Here is a 6009-nt window from a genome sequence, read left to right on the forward strand (position 1 = left end):
TTTTTAGGCAAAGTATCTGTCCAAAGATCTGTTTGTTTCTTGAACTCTGCAGGCTCGTTGAGATATTTTCTGGTAAAGTCTCACCTGGCCTTCCTGCTCTTGAGTGTAAGTAGTGAGTTGTAACCCCCCCCCCTCCCCCCCCTTTCCATTCATGAACGCATCTCTTGATCGTAAACTTTGACACTGTTATGTCGACTTCCTTAAGACTGTCCTTTTATGATCAGTAGATCATAGTTAGATGTTGAGATTTTCTTAAACAAGAACCAACAAAGTAATCTCATGCTGTCTTCCGGAGCCGTTAGGACTGGCTGAGTTGGCCAGCAGATTTCCTGTTTGTTTTTTAAGAATGTACCACATTGTTGATGTGGACACTTCTAAAGTTTTTCATTTCTTTCTTGTTAATGTCTTGGTCTTTGAGCCTAATGATGGTCTCCTTCACTTTTGTTAACATCTCTTTGGACTACAAAACAGCTACCAAATCCAAGTTTAACACTTGGAATTAAGTCCTGATCTTCTATCTTCTATTTGTCATGGAATATAATGAATACTGTATTTGGAGTAATTGGACCACTGCTTGTCCATCAATGGTCCAATTAATCGTGAGGCTGGGGCACTGTGTATAAAGGTTAATGCAATACTTTTAAACCCCTTAAATCAAAGCTGGAGTCCTCAGTCACATCTTGACTATTTGATTTGAAATTCACTGCGGCTGCGTACAGAGGAAAAGCTATGCAAAGTACGTCACCGTCTAAATACAGCACTTTCATTTTACCTTTCTGTTCATTTGGACATGGACATCAACACATTTACTTGAAACGAGTATATTTTCACTGTCACTGTGTTTGTTTGGTCCTCAATTAGAATTATAGAAGTTTTTAAAAGGTCTTTAAAATTCGTAGGCGCCCTGTGTGAGTGGAATACGTGTCTGACAGCCAGGCAGCCATCAGGTGAGGCTACCACTGGTCACCGCAAGGATTATTTTGACACGGTGGGTTGCTGTTAGTTAATAGATACATGTAACGCACACACACACACACTCTAACCTCTTTCGCCCGCATACACAGGCAGCTTTGGTTTTGGGAATATGTGTATTCAGTGTCCAGGTGTTAAGGGAAAGTTCTTTGCAGTTAAGTTGATGACAGACATTTGGCTATAACTACACATAAAGTATGTGTGCAGGAGCAGACTCAGTGATCCTCCATACCAGCATCCAGAGATGAAGCTGTGGCAGCTAAAGCCCCCATCAACAGTCTGATCCACCATCTCTGTGGGGGAGAAGCTGTTTCACTCCTCCTCCTCTGATGTTTCCTTATCTGATCGGTCCGCTCTGGGATGAATTGTAATCTGAAAAATCTTAACTCGCTGTTTGGAATTTTACTACGATCTAAATAATTTTTGCATGTGAGAAATAGGCCGTGTTAAATTTCACTATAAATGCCTCAGCGCAAGTCCAAAACCCTTGGTCACACTTGGTTTTTACTTACGTTTTTATGTTGAATAGCACTATTAAAAACTAGATGTGTAGAACCTGGATCGCTAATCAAGCTTCAAAAAAGTATTTACAACAAAATATTCAGTCACAGAATTTTATTTTGATTGTTTATCCCTGTTTTTTATTATTATTATTATTACTATCTAGTTTTCCTGGCACCTCATGTTGAATACACCCTCACTTCTAAGCTCTGAGAGGATGCGACACACATTAAGTATGTGGTACTGGTCTGTGTAGTCATGGATAAGTAATAAAACAAAAGCATTTGTTTCAGTCTACACCCCTCTCCATCTGTCTTTTGAGGCCTTTAAATTCAGCCTGGTTTCACTAGAAAACGTCTGATTGCTGATTTGTTTGGGATTATCGTCTTGTTCCATGATCCAATTTAAGCAAACCTTCAGCTGTCAGACACATGGCCTATCGAGGAGCTCATGGTTGACTCAGTGACTGCAAGGTGCCCAGATCCTGTGGTTGCAAAACAAGCCAAAGTTATGACCCCTCCCCCACCGTGCAGGTCTGTGTGCTGATATGCTGTGTTTGTTTTTTCCCCCCAACGTGGAGCTGTGCATTAAATTATATAAATGTCATATTTCATGAACTAACATAAGACTGGGCTGTCATACCACAGACCGGAAGTTATAGGTCTTAGTGGTTTATGTGGTTTCCAGGACTTTCATTATAAAATCCCCAGTGAGATGCTGAGAGCATATTTCATGGGAAACATTACGGGAGATCCAGGATTTTCTATCATTCGATTGACTTGATCTGTTCGGGACTCCCAAGCAGTGTATGGCAGGTAGAATACAGCACACACATTTTTAATGTGAAGTGTCAGATGTAAAACACTGACGCTGGTGTCTCACTGGCCACCAGCATGGTTTTAACAAACACTCTTCTTGTGTTGCACAACGCGACCGTTTCACAGCAAAAAAGACTGGAGACACTAAGAGGAAAGCCGAGAGGGAAGATGAGGGGAGGAGAGCAGGAGGAGAAAGAACTGCAACTGTCATCATAAACAAGAACCATCTGTCTCATTTGTGTAACTTGTTTTCTTTTAATATGAGAAGTATGCTGAAGAGATCTGGGAGTTTGAGAGAGGCCTGGGAGGGCTGGGCCCTGGGCTAAAGCCAGCCTTCTCCTGGGTTCTCTGAGCGACTGGCATTAATATCCAGCCAACCTGCAGAGTTAACCCTTTGCACGCTCACAACACAGACTGATGGAGAAAGACGGCAAACTTTTAACGGGCTTTAACCTTTAACGTGCGTAGGTAGCTGAGTGGTAAATGGAGCTGTCTGAGGGATGAAGTGTTGGAAGGGAAATGCATTGGGATGAATACATGAATATATTCCAAATTTAATTTTAAAGAGCTCCCCAAGATGCCTTTTAATCATGCTAACACCGTGTCTGCAGAGAGCCAGAGCTAATTCAGAATTCCCAGGCTTGGTTCCATAAGTGAGGAAACTTCACTATCCAGCTGATTTGATCCCACAGAGCAGCCTCAGAACAAATCCTTACCTGATATTCTGTAATGTTTTTGACTTTTTTTTTTTTTTTTTGACAAAAGTCGTTCTTAATAATGCATTTGAAATCACAAAACTTCACTTTTGCAGTAAATGAAAAGAACCAACCCCCCAAAACACTACACCTGAGAATATTGTTTAGGGAATCACAACTTTATACCCTTAGCAATGGTCATTTCGGTATCTATAGTAGGGTGCAAAAGTCTTGCAAAAACCCGTACTTCTTTATGTTTTGCATGAAAAATGGGAAATGAGTGCAGCGATTTATTGAAACGTGGAAATACAGTATATGTGAAAAAACAGAGTTTGTACAACTGTAACAAGCTTGAAAGTCAATTTTTGGTGTGATCATCTTTATTCTTCAACGCAGCCTGAACTCTCTTAGGCAAGCTTTCTTGTAATTTCTTTAAGTAGCCTTCAGGAATAGTTCTCCAGGCTTTTTGAAGGACTTTCAACGCTCTTCTTTGCTCTGCTGATGATGGCACACTGCTTCAGTAATGTTCAGGTCTGTGCTCTGGGGAGGCCAGTCCATGACTCATAGTGTTCTCTGTGTTTTTCTATCCAGGTATGCTTTTACTGAATTCACATATTAAACAAAATTACCTTTTTCAATGTGTTAAAGAAGATAGGTAGACAGATTATTTTCCAAGAAAATATATATCTTGAAAAGTATCTGACATATGAAGCTACAATTTCACAGCAATCTTTATAAATTAATAGGCACGCGGCTTGGTTGATTTGAGAGGGATTGACCCTGAAAGTAAAGAGAAGCAAGCCACTCTCTGTCCTTTAATATGTCAGTGTGACTCATGTCTCTTTCTTCCTCTCACTCTCTTTGTCTCATGTGTAAGATGGATAATTTAATTACAGTTTGGATTTTGGTCTTTAAGTGAGCGGATAGCCCACATTGTCCTCATAATCCACTGCAAAAATAACAATGATAGTTTGATATTGTTTTCTTAAGTTTTACACGTGCCTGCATCTACTAGGAGCAGTAGTGATAAAAACATTAACATGTAATTACAAGGCCAAGCCCAAATGACTCTAATGTGTCCAAAATCAGAATACTGGAGCTGTGCCTGAATGTCATGTTGAAAAATTAGGCTTTCACCACTCAGACTCTCTCCACACAGATCAAAATCTGATGGTACATTTCAGAAAAAAACATGGCGGGTACAGGAAAATTACTTTTTAATATAACTGGGTACATGACCACTTTGACTGAGAGGTGTGGAGCTGTAGTTAGGCCTCGCCTCCATTGATTTGGCACAGTGAACTGGATTTCTTCACTTTGTGGTGAAATGCTGTGTGGTACAAGTGGTACAAGGCTTATTCAAGAGAGCTGCACTTCACCTTTGGTGAGTAAAATTCTGGTATTTTAGTAGTCTGATGCTTAGCTGATAGGTGTTCATCCCGCCCATACAGTTTATGGCCTACTCACTAGGGACGGGAATTGATAAGAACTTAATGATTCAGATTTAGCGTGTTAGAGGTATTTCCCCTTGTGATCAGTGTTGGGGCCATTACTCAAAAAAAGTAATGTATTACACATACTACACAGAACACAACGGCTTTAGCACCACTCTGAGTTCTTGGCTAGCTTAGCGTTAGCAGGCACTGAAGATGTGTCAGCAGCATAATGCGGTTGATTCCGCTGTGGACGCAGTTTGCACTTTATCATTGAACTGTTGTCCTTTTGTGCAATAAAAAAAATTGTAATGTCAATATCCAAGCTGCAGGATGCACCACTATTTTCCTCCTCTGGCACACAAACTAGCGCAAGTGCAAGGGGAACCGATAAGCTGAAGGTCCGGAGACACATGATGAGGGGTTCAGTCATTCAGTGGACGAATGCACGTCTGTCACCTCGTTGCATGTCTATGAAAGGTGTGTGTATTCGATAGTGAGTGCCTCTTTTTGTTTGGGGAGGTTGGTTATGGCCTGTTAAACGTTTGTGTGGATGGTATGCTAGGTATTAGTCTAATATGTCAGCTATGATTAGCTTAAACATTTATGTTTCAGTGCTCATAAATCCAGATTTGTAGCATTATATTTCTGACAGACTCTCTAGTGTACACAGATTAAGTTGTAAAACCCCCACTGTCAGCCTCTTGTCTCTGCCACAACCACAGAAGACCACAAGAAGCATTAGCCTTCTCTGGCTGGCTCGCTGTTCAATATATGTCACTATCTCAGCGTGCGTGCACACACACACACACACACACACACACACACACACACACACACACACACACACACACACACACACACACACACACACACACAAATTTGGTTGCAGACTTTCGCAATCAGTGTGGCCACCACCACCCACCTCATGTGGGCCATCACAGTGGCTTAATGAAGGACAGATCTGAGAGTGGTTACGTTTTCCGCAGAGTGGAGCGCTGACTGGGTCCAGTGTTAAGTCAACGATATTGGAGACGAACGAGCAAGCAAGCCAGAGCTGGAAGGGTGCAGGGGGGGTAGAATGATACTGATAGAGATAGAAGGAGGAAAAAAAAGCATATGCCATGTGGTCTGCATTTCACTATAATCCCTGTTCTAGCCTGGTGTTCCTGCTTGTGCTCCTTCTTCAGCCCAAACCCAATCAGACGGGCTTTGAAATCTGAGCAGTCGCTCCGGTTCTTCCCAAAACTGCCTTCCCCACGCTGCAGGAAATACATCCTTGGTTGGTGTAGCATAAGCGCTGATATATGGTGCATAAACTGTGTTTATAGGTGTCAGGGGTGCAGGAAAACATCTCGGGGTGTACTGCTCACACACTCATACACACACACGCACGCACACACACAAAATACTGCACAGTGCAAACTGTGGCCACATAATAATGCAGCTGAAAGACACGGGAAATGGGTGATTTTATTGAAATATGTGTATGTCTGTCAGCAGAGCTCTGTGTGTGTGTGTGCGTGTGTGTGTGTGTGCGTGTGTTTGGAGTTGGTGGTGGAGACTCTGCACTCTTTTACTTTCCATCTT

Source organism: Rhamphochromis sp. 'chilingali', assembly GCF_963969265.1.
Source record: "Rhamphochromis sp. 'chilingali' genome assembly, chromosome: 9".
Taxonomy (NCBI): domain Eukaryota; kingdom Metazoa; phylum Chordata; class Actinopteri; order Cichliformes; family Cichlidae; genus Rhamphochromis; species Rhamphochromis sp. 'chilingali'.